Here is a 16,062-nt window from a genome sequence, read left to right on the forward strand (position 1 = left end):
ACCTAATTAATGGATGATGGCCAATTGAATTAGAGCGCTGGTAGTAAACATAAAATCAAAAGGAATTCAGCAATATTTAAGTAGTAGGGATGGGCAGGCCTGGTGGTGACATTGGTAGGGTTCTGAAGGAGAGATTAAGATTCAGCGTCTCTGGAATTCACAACTGAAGACAGCAAAGCATATATGGTTGGTTGGATTCTGTTTTGGTCATTCCAGGTATGAGAAGTAAGGGAGATGATTCATTTTTAGAAATACCAAATAAAAACTGTGCTGTCTAGGTGACAGTAGGTTTACAACTGACTGGAAATATATATGAACCTCCCCCCGCTCATAATGGAATTCCAAACCCTTGTATAATTTACTTCCTGGTTCTTCTTCCCCTCTCCGTTTGGCGGGCTTACTTTCACAGGCTTTGCAATGAGCATGCTCCAAAGAACAAAGGAGGAACTGAAAGTCTCAGAGTCACCTCAGGAAAGGTACATTTATTCCAATCAGACTACTTTTTGCCTTACTTGGGCATAGGCGATGTCAGAGTAAGGCTGTAACCTCTGTAGTACTCAGCCAATGAGGAACCAGGGGAGGGACTTGCAGGCTAAGAAATAAATTGTCTGCTGTCACTGCCCTGAGTATGCCTGCCCATCAGACACCTGCACTTGCAACAATGTTGATTAAAGCCTCAATTCACTGTGCTTGAGTCTCTGTGTCCCTCCTTTGATTGGGACAGTGGGCATTTTTTTCACACTATCTTCTGCAGGCCTGAATGGACTTTTTTGCCTTTCTCAATGCTGTCTCCAATTCCTCTGTCCTTTGTCCTTATTGTGACAGTTAAGACAGTTAATTTTTTAGTGTCAACTTGACCAGATCTTGGCCCAGATGGTTGGGGCCTAGATACTTGGTTAAATGTTATTTTTTGGGATGTTTGTGGGGTGCTTCTGGTTGAGATTAACAATTGAATTGGTGGACTGAGGAAAGCAGATTGCCCTGCCCAATCTGGGTGAGTCTCATCCAATTCTTGGAAGGTCTGAATAGAACAAATAACCTGAGTAAGAGAAAATTTGCTCTAATTGGGTGAAAATTACCCAGTAATTCCTGATTTTAATTTTTTGTATGATTTAATTTTCTAACAGAGGGGTAACTTGTGGATTATGTAAAACTTGACTATTTATTTTTAACTAAAAGCTGGAACACATGTCTTCTCCTGCCTTTAGACTCAGACTTGAGCCTGGAATTTTTATCGCCTATCCTGGTTCTCAGGCCTTTGAACTCAGATGGAACTGATGTGGAGAACAAAGGCAAAAGAAACATAGTAGTAAAATTAAGCTTCCTTATAACTTACAGCCTTGACAAGTACTTGAGACAGACAGAGTGATCTTCCTCTAAATATTCAACTGCCTCAGTGTTAACACTTTGCTAGAGGCAAAAGACAACCTTAGCTTGACATTAGCCTGACCTCCAGAATCCTGTAAGTCTTCTTTAATATAAGAAAATCCCTTTGGGAACTTCCTTTTTCTCTACCCCTTACCCTAAGATGTGTGTTTGCAATCATCCTCCAAACAAATGACCAACTGACATATATCTGAAGGGTCTCAAGACTGAGGTTTTAGTAGACAGTAGTAAATGACCACTTAAGGTCCTGGAAACCTTGTTTCCAAATTCCTTAGAGAACTAGGCTATCCCTAACCCCCTTCCAACTTGAGGGTATGTAATCAGTCACTCCTCACAACTCCAGTGTTGCTTTTTCCGCCCACAGGTCCTGTCCCTGAGCTTTAATAAAACCACCTTTTTTGCACCAAAGATGTCCCAAGAATTCTTTCTTGACTGTTCCCAAACTCTAATATTTCCCATCAGAACTATAGCATTGACACTCCTGAGTCCCCAACTTGCTAACTACAGATCTTGGGACTTTTTCGCCTCAATAACTGTCATCCAATTTCTTATAATAAACCCATGCATAGGTATCATATTGGTTCCTTTCCTATGGAGAAACCAGGGTGATCCATGTACCAGATAACATCCTATTTTCTTCCAAAAATTGCTCTTGGGGGCATACCAAAAGCCTTATTAGTTGGTGCCTTAGCAGGACTATAAAACTGAACCTTTTAGGTTCTTATGGTGAACCTTTAGGTCTTATGGAGATAGAGAACTTTACTGATCTAGGTAAATAATTCAGTTCATGGTTGGCAAAGTATGCAAATGGTGGTCAAGGGGTTCCAATTCAGATGACCCTTGCTCACAACTCATCCCTTCCTTATGAATTTTATTTTTTTTTAATTTTTTTTCAACGTTTATTTATTTTTGGGACAGAGAGAGACAGAGCATGAACGGGGGAGGGGCAGAGAGAGAGGGAGACACAGAATCGGAAACAGGCTCCAGGCTCTGAGCGGTCAGCACAGAGCCCGACGTGGGGCTTGAACTCACGGACCGCGAGATCGTGACCTGGCTGAAGTCGGACGCTTAACCGACTGCGCCACCCAGGTGCCCCATGAATTTTAATTGAAATATAACACACATAAGTAAATATTCACAAATTATCACATATATCTCAAGAAGTAATAACAAACATGATCTGTCATGTAACTACAATCCAGGTAAGGACATAGAATATTTTCAATATCTCATTATTTTCTTGCTCAATTACTACTTTTATCCTCTTTCTTAATAGTTTCCATTATCTTGACTTCTAATACTATATAATTTTTGCCCGTTTTTTGACTTTATAGGAATCAAGGAACATTGTGTATTCTTTTGTGCCCAGCGTCTTTTGTCTTTTACCATATATATATATATATATATATATATATATATTTACATGTATGTATGTATATATACATACATGTATATATATACATATATGTGTGTGTGTGTGTGTATATATATATGTGTATATATATATATACTTCTTGCAATGGTAATAACCCTAGTACTTTAAAAAAAATTTTAATATTTATTTATTTGAGAGAGAGAGAGTGTGAACAAGTGGGGGAGGGCAGGGAGGGGAGAGAGAGAATCCCAAGTAGGGTCCACACTGTCAGCACAGAGCCCAATACCGGGCTCGAACCTATGACCTATAAGGTCATAACCTGATCCTAAATCAAGAGTCTGATGTTTAACCAACTGAGTCACCCAGGCAGCCCATTAAAACAGGTTTATTGTAATATAACTGACATATAATAAACTCAAACATTTAAAATGTGTGTGTGTGTATATATATATGTATATGTATATATGTATGTTTGTGTATATATATATATATGCACATATATACACATATACAAATGAAACCATCATCGCAATCAAGTTAATGAACATGTATATAATCCACAAAAGTTGATTTTTGCCCCTTTGTAATTCTTCCTGCTTGTCTCTTCCCAAATGCCCTTACCCCATTACCCAGGCAATTAATGGCCAGCTGTTATTATTTAAATTGCAACTATTAATAACAGTTTGTTTCTTTTCCTTAACTTTGTAGAGCTTACAAAATTTCTCACTTATATATAATTCTAGGCACAAACTTGTGACATGGCTTGGATTGAAATTAATTAAGAAAACAGGTTCAGAGAGGTTATGCCATTTCCTTAGGGTTGGTCACATATTAAACGGCAGGCTAAGACCACAGTCTCATTTGGGTCTTCTGATTCCAAGTTCTTTGTTTTTATTATACACAAAACTCTCACGCTGTACCTTTTTTGTGGTCAAATTTTAGATTTTTCTGTACCCTAACAAAGCACTAGCTTCTGAGGTTACCAATATGTGAATACTTTAGAAGTTTAATATTCTTTTTTTTTAATTCTTTTTTTACATTTATTTATTTCTGAGACAGAGAGAGACAGAGCATGAGCAGGGAGGGTCAGAGAGAGAGGGAGACACAGAATCAGAAGCAGCCTCCAGGCTCCGAGCTGTCAGCACAGAGCCCGATGCAGGGCTCGAACTCACAAACCATGAGATCATGACCTGAGCCGAAGTTGGTCGTTCAACCAACTGAGCCACCCAGGCGCCCCAAAAGTTTAATATTCTTAAAACAAAATCACCCTACTCCCAAAAGTCTTCACACTTCTTAATGAGTGTAACTGACATTTAGGAAGGCACAATTAGAATCATAGCTCATCACTTACTACATTATTGAAAACTCATGCAGTCATTCATAACTCTGCTTTTCTAACAGGGAGTGACTTATAGATTATGTGCAACTGGACTGATCATTTGTAAGTAAAAAAAAAATGAAGAGGAAATAGAAAGAGTAAGGACATTACACACTTACTCATATTCTAACTATTCGCTCTCACACATTCTCTGTCATCAAAATGATGATTGTCTATAAATATTTGTTATGCACTTGAACCTATAGCAGAGTGTGACAGATTCCAATAAAATATTCAGTGTGATGCTTTGAGGTCTTCAGAGGAACATGAAATAGTTCCCAAACTGCACATTACATGTGGTTTTCCATTACAGACTGCACAAAATGTCCTTGACATTCAAGAGTGCACTATCATATTTTAGTCTACCTCACTCCAGGGTGTATTTGAAAATACCCTCCATTTGCCTTTAATAATAATGACTTGTCATATGGAATCCAGATCTCAGCTAATCTAACATAATACGTACTTGATGGTTTTTATGAACTGTCAAATGAAACCCAACAGTCGTCAGAAACATTTCCCCCTTCTGTCGTGCAATTGTTCTCAGCATGTTCCATTTCTGACCATTAACGTAAAAGGTTAATAAACACAACTCCTTGGTGTTATTAATATTCAATATGCGTGGCAAGTGAATCATTTTGCAGACTTATGATTTTTAAAGATGCTGGACCATTAATGTTACTGTTTTGCAGGCTTGTAAAACTGTACCATGCAACATGCCTGCCATAATTTGAATGCTAAAATGTCTGCGAAGAATTCTTGCTACATTACATTTTACTCACCTTTATTGAAATCAGACTCCTTCTTTGGAATGTAAAAGAACTCTATCTCACTGTCTCTGTCTCTCTCTCCTTAATAATTTATTTTTACTTGTTCTTACCCCTTATTAATATTTGTTATATTTAATCCAGTGTTATTTAATTCTTGGCTTTATAGAATTGCTGATTAAAGTAAAATCCACTCCAGATTTTATCTAAGAACTCTTTAATGGTCAATATACCTTGTCATATAGATTAGCGGTTAAATATGTTTAACTGAGTGCTACAGTTGTAAAATATGTTTCAAATGTGAAAAGTGTCTGAACCAGATTTCAGGCAAAATTCAGAGTGTTACTCAGAATCATTGAAGAGGTGTAGGGTTATAAAAGTAATGGATTATAAATGGGAATTCAAAGACAAGCTTTGTCTTCAAAATGGATCTTTTAATTTAGTTTTCTTTTTCATTGTCTGCATATCTATTAGGTACTTTTCTATTGAAACTGAAATCAATTTCCCATAATGCATTTTATTGTCAAATAAATACCTAACCACCAAAAAAGTAAATAGATAAATAACAAAAGATACATTAGCTGAATGAATCTTATTAAAATAATTAGAACTAAGCAAAACACTCAATGCTTACTAAAATAAAATAGAAATCTATGTCAGGATATTGTAAGCTGTCATTAGAACGTAAGAAACATGTCTTTGGTAGTAACTGACAGAACAAAAGGTAGAAAAAATGTACAAGGGTATCATTCTCTTTTTTTTCTAGGTACTGTATTTGTAATCAACTATCAAAAGACATCAATTTTAAATGATTAGGATGTAAAACATAATTAATTAGGTATATATCGTTCCTAAAGTAATCTTGAAATAAACAAGAGAATTTTTGGAGAAATATCCTGGCCAGATTATTTGTCAAGTACATAAAAATGCAAATAACCACATGTGTATACACATATACTCAATATAAACATGCCCACAGAATATAATTTTTTTGTATTGTGATTTACAAGCATAGAGCATTTTAACAGTATTGAGAATCTATTTCAAGCATTTTTCTCTCAAGGTTTAGAGCAATTGTGCTGTTGACTTGGAAGATTTTAACCCAAATTTTCACTTTGTATTAGAGAGTAAACATCAAAGAAATTATAGATGACTTATTCCATGGAGATGGGGATAAAATTTATGGTTCAGTATGATTTTGGGGACCAAAAACAACTGTACTACTGGAATTAATTTAAAGATCATTTGATCTGAGTCTTCTAAGAAAGATTTAAGTTTGCAAGAAATCTATTAAAAACTTTTAAATTCAACTGTGGCTTCACGGAGAGGTATTTGACAATGAAAAAAGAAACAAGTGCAGAGGAAAAGATTTTTGAGAAACTAAGGAGAACACCTCAGATAGCACTTGATATAGACAGGGCTCTTATTTCTGTCCCCCAATCCCCCAAAGACTCTTTATCTCCAGTATTTCACAAAGTAGAATTACAGAAGTGTTTTACATTTTGAAACACCAGCAGGTGCACACATTAATGTTATAACAAGTAAAACCAGAGAGATGATGCATTAGACAAAGCACCTTTTTTAATAAAGATTTTGTTCCTGGAGAACTGGCAAGCAGAAAATGAAAATAATTTTCAATTTTTGATTAAGCGCTGATAAAATAAAGCAACAAACTTATTTGAATTGTGCGGGCTGATGTAGGACAAGATTAAGAGATACCACAGAGTCTGATTTGATGACAAAGGAAAATCTGGATCCAAATAAGTACAGAGTCATTGTGTGGTCATTACTGGCCATTAGGTTTCTCAATATCACAGGCAGCAGAAACTGACCAGAAACAAATGCAAAAAGTGAAAATCCCATGATGAGATAATCAGGTAATCATACATTCCTCTAAGTCTCAGCTCATTAATGTCACGAATGCTATAAAAATTTCCCCTGGTTACAAGGGCAGATAGAAAATTTCTCTTCTCACCTTCTGTAAATTGAGGCACTTATAAAATGTATGTTAAATATGGCTTTGGAATTGATAAATCCTTGTTGCAAAGGGGAAATAAAATGCTTATAACTTTAATATTTTTTTTCTTAAAAATCTATGAACTGCCTCTATGAGAGAAATTAACAAAAAAATTAATATTGGCTTTAGCTTTTACTTTCACAGAGTTGATCAAGTCAACATCAAATTCAAGCATAGATAGTTTCAATGTTGATTTTACACATTCTCTAAAAATTTAAGTATTCACGAGGGGGCAGGGCTTGAAAATAAAAAATAAAATAAAAATAAATATTCACATAGAATGTTTTAGCATTTTTCCATTCTGCTTAGAAATTTTAACCCCAAGTTAAAATTTTGATGTTTTTTGTCCAGGTATGCAAAGTATTAGAAGACCAACTACAAACAAATTTAAGGGGCAATGATAATGGCACAACAAATATGCTTTTCACTGACTGTCAAAGAGGTAATGAGGAAATGCTTATATCCTTAGCTATGTGCAACTCTCTACAGAAACAGCATGATGCAGGCACCTGGGTGGCTCAGTCAGCTAAGCATCTCAGGGTTTGTGAGTTTGAGCTCCTCCTCATTGGACTCTGCCATCAGTGTAGAGCCCACTTTGGATTCTCTGTCTCCCTCTCTTTCTGCCCCTCCCCCACTCACTCCCTCTCTCTAAAAAATAAAAATTAAAAAAAAAAGAAACAACATGATGTGTTTAATTAAAAAATTTAAAAAAAAGAAACAACATGATGTCTAAATTCATAAGATCTTTAAATAATTAAAAACTAGAATTAAAAGTAGCAAGTCACATTACATCAAAGTACAAAAATATTAAATTGAAATTGAATTTCTCAACAGCAAAAATGGAAGCTGGGTCACAGTGGAAAAATAACTTTAATGGTGCTGCGAAGATATAATAACAAAACCAAGAAGTGTATACAAAGCGAAATTTCTTTTGGAGAACAGGAGGACATGAAAACATTTATAAAAGGAAAGCAACATATGTATGTATGTATGTATATATACATCTGAAAGCTTACCTTTTATTTCCCAACTATTTTACACAATTAGAAATAAAAATAAAAACAAACATGAAAAAGTAATTCTTAAAGTTAACTTTTTTCAGGTATTTTGAAAGAAATAAACTGCTGCTTTGGGTTTTGGTTTAAGCCTATACATCTTTTTTCTTAATGTTTTTGGTTGTTTCTTTTTTAACATTTTTTAAATGTTTATTTTTGAGATGTGAGTGTGAGCAGGGGAGGGGCAGAGAGGGAGACACAGAATCGGAAGCAGGTTCCAGGCTCTGAGCTGTCAGCATAGAGCTGGATGCGGGCCCGAACCCACAAATGGTAAGATCATGACCTGAGCCAAAGTTGGACACCTAACTGACTGAGCGACCCCGGCACCCCAAGGCTATACATCTTTATATCTGCCTCAACTATTAAATACTTGACCCAAAATATGTATTTAATATTTATACATATATGACTGAAAGAAGAAAATTGAAGTTCAAAAATATTTGATTTTTATGTGTTTATATACAAATATATGAAAAAGCAGTGACTCACACTGCTATGTGTGTATATATTTTCATTTTCTTTATTGATTCATCTATTGATAGACCTTTAGGTTGTTTCCATATCTTGGCTATTGTGAATAATGTTGAAATAAACATAAGAGTGCAAATATCTCTTTGGGATACTGGTTTTATTTCCTTTGGATATATACCCAGAAATGGGATTGCTGGATCATATGGTATTTCTGTTTTTTAATTATTTGAAGAACCTCCATAATATTTTCCATAGGGTCTATACCAGTAACATGAGCCTATTTGACTTTTAGTGAACCTAGGTAGAATGGAATTATTGTATTTAATGCTGATAACTCTAAAGGTATGCCATTCTTGAATCAGCAAACTTAAACAGACTTTTATTTTTTTATCATTTTATGTATTTTTATTTTATTAAAAAATGAACAATATAATCCAGCAATTCCACTTTTGGGTATTTATCTAAAAAAAAAAAAATGTTCATTGCACCATTTTCCACAATAGCCAAGACATGGAAACAACTTAAGTGTCCATTGATGGATGAATGGATAAAGAAGGTGTGATATATATATAATTCATATATCTATTACATATAATGCATAATTTATACATACAATAAAATACTACTCAGCCATAACAAACAATGAAATCTTGCCATTGGGGACAGCATGGATGGATCTTGAAGGTATTATAAGTGAAATAAGTCAATCACAGAAAGACTAATACACACTTTGGTGTGTAATCTAAATAAAACAAATTAACAAAACAAAACAAAATGAAACTCATAGTTACAGGAAACAGATTGGTGGTTGTCAGATGCAAGGGGGGTTGGGGGTAGGAAAAATGGATGAAGGGGGTCAAAAGGTACGAATTTCCAGTTATAAAACAAATAAATCATGGGGATATAATTTATAGCATGATTAACTGCATATTTAAAGTTGCTAAGGGAGTAAATCTTAAAAGTGCCCATCACAAGAAAAAAAAAGTTGTGACTTTACGTGGTGATGGATGGTAACTAGACTTGTGTAATAGTGAATCATTACATTGTACATATGAAACTCATATAATGTTATATGTCAGTTACTCCTCAATAAAAAAATAAATAATAAGTTCGTATCAGACCATAAGTACCACCTTCCAATTTGGTCAATTTCTTACCATAGAGCTACTTTATTTATTTATTTTTCTTTATTTATTTTGAGAGGGAGAGCATGAGCAGAATAGGGGCAGAGAGAAGGAGAGAATCCCAAGTAGGTTCTGTGCTGTCAGCACAGAGCCCAATGTGGGGTTTGAACTCAAGAACCGGGAGATCATGACCTGAGCGAAAACCAAGAGTCAGACACTCATTAGAATAAGCCATTCAGGTTCCCTAGGAGCTACTTTTAAACATGACAACAACGAAGTTCAAGTATGTTGTTACTCTACAGCCTGAATAAACAGAAAATATTCCTGGCAGTATTAAAACACACACGTGCACACACACACACACCAAAAAAAACATGGACCCAAAGAGGGTGAAAAAGATACTACTCTCCCAAGATCCAAGCTACTCCCAAAAATAACCAAAGAAAGGTTATTTCTTTTAGACAATTCCCCTGGGAGCCAGCACAGTGCATAGAACCCTAAGGGCAAATGCGGTGTCAGCCACATTTCTCTTCAGCCATATGTAACCACAAATAGGGAACAACCACATTTCTGTTTGGCTATATTTTGGGATGCTCTAACCTGACAGTTGCCAAGCCAGATTCTCAGGAAACAACCGAAGACAAAAAAAGAAGCAATAAGCAGTCCCTGGGAGAGAAAAGATCAATAACCAATGTTTTCTCCTCCCCATCTGAATTTAGAAAGGAAGGGACAGTGTGAAATTTTGCCTTCCTTTCTCCACCAGGCACCACAGACGGAGGTGTGGGAGAGTTGGCTTTCTAAGAGTTCTTACCCGTTGCAGTCTCCTGCCAGTTTTCCCCGAATCTGGCTGCAGGCTCTGGAGTGATGGGATATCCCAGCAAGTCCCATCCTGGTCACCAGAAACTGTAGAGGAGGACAAATAAACTATGGTGAATGCTTGGCTGAGGTTTCCTTTTTCTCTAGGGCACCTCCTAATGGATGTGCTTATCCAAGATGGTTAAAAGTTTTCTGCTGTGGCCACTGCAATTCAAGATTATCTTTGGTAGGTTAACCTGCTGGTTGAGCCTTAGAACAAAATCTCACTCACCTGAGACCTCACACCGGCCTCAGCCCTGTTTCTTAGATTCATTCTGATCCCGGACTGGTCTGGTTTCTGAGTCGACCCCAGTCTGACCCTAGACCCTCTGGTTTCTAAGTCAGAGATAGTCCGACAGCAGAAGGGGTTGGGTTTCTAAGTCAGACCCTCCCACGGAAGAGTTTTTAAATGGGAGCCAGTAAGACACCAGCCCAGGGAAAGAAAACACACACACACACAACCTCAGGTCAAGTCTGAAAGCTCCTAATGAAGACCTGCAGAGCAGGGGTCCAGGACATAGGAGGGATTTACCCATGGAGGCAGCAAGAAAGCAGTGAGCTACCGAGGCTCAATAGGTACCCACACTTGCTCTTTGGTATTGTTGGGGGCCTCCTTTGGTTTCTTATCCTGACACTAGAACTGTTAAAAGGTAGACTGAGACATATTAAACATTCCAAGGGTTTCCATGAGTAAAAATTGGCTAAAATACAGCAGAGGCAAAAAGGACAGGGTTAAGAATGCTCCACCCACACGAGCTTAAGAGGCTTTTATAGGAAGAAAAAAAAAAGGCAGAAGCAAAGTAAGGAAATTTTTGATTGGCTATAGCTAAAAGCCTGTTAGGCTGCTTGGGATTGGTTGTCCTTAATGTTTTGGTTTCCTAATCTTGAGGCATTTACAGGCTTACTGGTTTGCTCACTGAGAGGTTAGTGTCAACTCAGTCTCTTGGCTTCCTTGTGTAATCAATTTAACAATTGTATGAGTTCCTTATACATTTTGGATATTAACCTCCTTATCAGATATATGGTTTGCAATTTTTTTTTTCCTATTTCATAGGTTGCTTTCATCTTCTTGGTTGTTCTTTTGCTGTACAGAAGCTTTTTTAGTCTGATGCCATCCCACTTGCTTATTTTGCTCTCGCTGCTTATGCTTTTGGTGTCATATCCAAAAGAAATAATTGTTAAGACCAATGTCAAAAAGCATTTTCCTTAGAATTTCTCATAGGAGTTTGATGACTCCAGGTCTTACGTTTAAGTCTTTAATCCATTTTGAGGGTTTTTTTGTGTGTATAATGTGAGATAAGGGTCCAATTTTGGTCTTTGCGCATGTGGATATTCTGTTTTCCCAGCACCATTTATGAAGATACTATCCGTTCCCCGTTGTGTATTCTTGGCCGTTATGTATTCTTGGTGCTTTTGTCAAAGATTAGCTTATTGTGTATGTGGCTTTATTTTTGGTGTCTTTATTCTATTCCATTGGTCTATGTGTCTGTTTTTATGCCAGTGACACATTGTTTTGATTACTATAGCTAACATTGTTTATATACTAATATGTGGAAGGGAAGAGGCTCAAACTGAATTATTTTAGACTTCCATTTCTTAAATTGTAACATTTATACTATAGTTTATTTCTGAAACATTTTAGAAATGTGAATAAGATTTTAAAGCATACAGCTGGAATTTTGTATCAATACAGACTAATTACAAGATGCGTATTATTCTTATTTGCTATATTTATAGATAAAGCTTTCCCAAACATAACCCATGTGCAGTGGATATTGAAAGTGACTTGAATACCGGGGTATCTCCCTGTTCTTGATCAACACCTTTATAATAACAACAATTTCAAAAGCTGAACAATCATTTATAGATCTCAAAGAAAGGTCTACTGTACAAGATATAAGAGACCAAGACTCAGATTAATGTTGGGCTTTCCCGTTGTGCTTATTTTCTCTTTTTGATTGAGTTTAGTCAATAGGGGAAATAAAAGTGGAGAAGAGGTTTTGAGAGATACGTAACTTTTGTAGCTTCAGTGGGGTCCAAAAATTAATAAAACCACTTACAGCATATTAATTTCAATGGTTAGTGTGGAGGCTTTCTGTTAAAGAAATATTCCTGCTATGGATACTGACATGAGTCAGAATGTTCACCCACACAGAGACAGGTTTCTAGTGAAGCTATCATTTTCAGCTTTTCAAATATTTCAACAAGTTGTTTCTGATAGTTCAGTGGGAATGATTAGAGATTTGGTCTCCGTGAGGGACAACTGATACAGGCAAGCCAGGTCTGAGGAGCCCAAGAGGGTCCCCCTGGGACCAACCAAGAGGGTCCTTGACTTCATGCAGGATGGAAATCAAATGTGAGCCAGCAGGAGGTGAAAGCAGAAATTGTTGAAGATACTATGTATAGAGACAGACTGTCCAGGAGACTTGGAAAAGAGGAAGTCTCTACTTTGCTTGGGATCTAGGGAATTTTTTATTGAGGACAGTGGATTGGTGTACATATCCCCTCAGACATCTTGGAACCAATTAGAGCAAAGATGAGGCCCCAGGTGTTACTCCTTGGAGCCAGGGAGTCCTCAGAATCCAGATGCCTAGCATCTAGTACAGGTGGTCTGGAATAGCTTCCTTAGGTCATTCTCATCTGGTCCTTCTATTCTAGAGAAATCATTAACTCCTTTACAAGGAGGACATATGCTATTTGCATTACAAGACCTGTGTAAAGTGAGGTGGGGAGGTTCAGGTCCCAGCAAGAATAGTAGCAGAAGGGATCACAATCCCGGACTTCAGGCTATACTACAAAGCTATAATGAACAAAACAGTATGGTACTGGTACAAGAACTGACACTCAGATCAATGGAACAGAATAGAGAACCCAGAAATAGACCCACAAACGTATGGCCAACTAATCTTTGACAAAGCAGGAAAGAATATCCAATGGAATAAAGACAGTCTCTTCAGCAAGTGGTTCTGGGAAAACTGGACAGCGACATGCAGAAGAATGAACCTGGACCACTTTCTTTCACCATACACAAAAATAAACTCAAAATGGATGAAAGACCTCAATGTAAGACAGGAAGCCATCAAAATCCTCAGGGAGAAAGCAGGCAAAAGCCTCTTTGATCTTGGCCGCAGCAACTTCTTATTCAACACATCTCTGGAGGCAAGGAAAACAAAACCAAAAATGAACTACTGGGACCTCATCAAAATAAAAAGCTTCTGCACAGCGAAGGAAACAGTCAGCAAAACTAAAAGGCAACCAACAGAATGGGAGAAGATATTTGCAAATGACATATTAGATAAAGGGTTAGTATCCAAAATCTATAAAGAACTTATCAAACTCAACACCTAAAATACAAATAATCCAGTGAAGAAATAGGCAAAAGACATGAATAAACACTTCTCCAGAGAAGACATCCAGATGGCCAACAGACACATGAAAAGACTCTCAACATCACTCATCACCAGGGAAATACAAATCAAAACCACAATGTGATACCACCTCACACCTGACAGAGTGGCTAACATTAATAACAGGCAACAACAGATGTTGGCGAGAAGGCAGAGAAAAATGATCTCTTTTGCACTGCTGGCGGGATTATTGCAAACTGGTGCAGCCACTCTGGAGGTTCCTCAAAAAACTAAAAATAGAACTACCCTACAACCTAGCAATTGCACTACTAGGTATTTATCCAAGGGATACAGGTGTGCTGTTTCAAAGGGACACATGCACCCACATGTTTATGGCAGCACTATCAACAATAGCCAAAGTATGTAAAGAGCCCAAATGTCCATCAATGGGTGAATGGATAAAGAAGATGTGGTATATACAATGGAGTATTATTCGGCGATCAAAAAGAATGAAATCTTGCCATTTGCAACTATGTGGATGGAACTGGAGGGTACTACGCTAAGTGAAATTAGTCAGAGAAAGACAAATATTATATGGCTTCACTCATGAGGACTTTAAGAGACAAAACAGATCAACATAAGGCAAGGGAAACAAAAATAATATAAAAACAGGGAGGGGGACAAAACATAAGAGACTCTTAGACATGGAGAACAAAGAGAGGGTTATTTGAGGGGTTGTGGGAGGGAGGATGGGCTAAATAGGTAAGGGGCATCAAAGAATCTACTCCTGAAATCATTGTTGCACTAGATGCTAACCTGGATGTAAATAAAAAAAAAAAAAAAGATGTAAAAAAAAAAAATAGAAGCAGGAAAAGGAGCCTAAAGCAGATTCCTGTGAAGTCCTTCAGTTTCCGTCTCATAACTAAATGCACCTGGTTGGATTCCTGTGGTGGTTGTTTCAGATTTGGGCAGTAGTGAAAAAGTTGCAGTAGTGAAGGCAGTGAAGCTATGGCTGTAATTAGGCACAAGAGATGCATGGATGTGAAAGATAAAGCTATCGTACAAAACATTCTTTTGTAGGACTCTAGAAGAAATCAGGTCACTATGAAAATATTTAATCATCCCATGCTTTGATATTTAGAATTAAATATCAAAATTTATGTCTCTGAAAACATTTAGAATTTCAGAGAAAATTATTTCCCTGTTCACCGAATACTTTTTTTTTTTTGCTAATGCCAGTAAATACAGAGATAAGCAAAACCAAAATATAATGTATGTGCTATGTCTGACCTTAAAAGCATACAGATCAGTGAAAGAAAAAAAAAAACAAAAGTAAATAAATAACTACAATGTTTTGGCATTAGTGCTTAAATACAAATTTAAAGGGGGGCCACATGTGAGCTCCGTAAATAAAAGTCTACTTAAAACAATGTGTGTATGTCTTCGGCAGGTGATGAAATCCTTTCTGTGAATTCTGTTACCAAAGAACAGGCTTGTAATCGAGTGATTTCTTATAATCAAGTGATTCTGTAAAAAGTGTTGAAAATAATGAGGGTGGCTCTACATCAAGATTTTCTGATTTATAAGGAGAACAATGGATTGCATGTCTCTGTACCTAAGCTACAATATTTGCATTTTGCGTATTATATTGTTCCATCAAGGAAGCTTTGGGTGATACTTAATCACAGAATTGCCATTGACTTATTATTTAGAGTTTATTAATATTAAGCATTTGGGTTCCATGTTATTGTAGCATCATTATTTCAAACAAAACAGAAATTAATAAAATATTCATAGACATAATTAGTCATGAATATTAAAAAGGCTCTAATTCACACAGACATTCAATCAACTAATTATCCATAAAAATATATTTACTACTTGAATTGCTGTCTACCAAGTATAATTTTGGCAGATATAGTGAATATTTCCTGCCAAAAGCAGTATTTCATCTTTTCTTTAGCAAAAAGAGAAAGAAAGCACACGGCAGAGACCAGTACGTTCTTAACCAGGAGCTTGGAAGCTGCTTCATAGCCCATCGCATTACGTGGGTCATTATAGTTACTAATACTTTCATATGTGTTTGTTTTTTATGGAGATACCCTGAGTGCCATGCACATATACATACTACAAAATATACTTGATATTAAATAACAAAAGATGTTGGAAATCCCAACCTAAATTCCCATAGCCTGATCTTTTACTAACAGTGTCCTTGTTACCATACCCACCCTCCTTTTCCCGTTATCCCCCTCTCTTACCCTCGCTAATACTTGTGGATTGGAAA

This window comes from Prionailurus bengalensis, chromosome D3 (assembly GCF_016509475.1).
Source record: "Prionailurus bengalensis isolate Pbe53 chromosome D3, Fcat_Pben_1.1_paternal_pri, whole genome shotgun sequence".
Taxonomy (NCBI): Eukaryota; Metazoa; Chordata; class Mammalia; order Carnivora; family Felidae; genus Prionailurus; species Prionailurus bengalensis.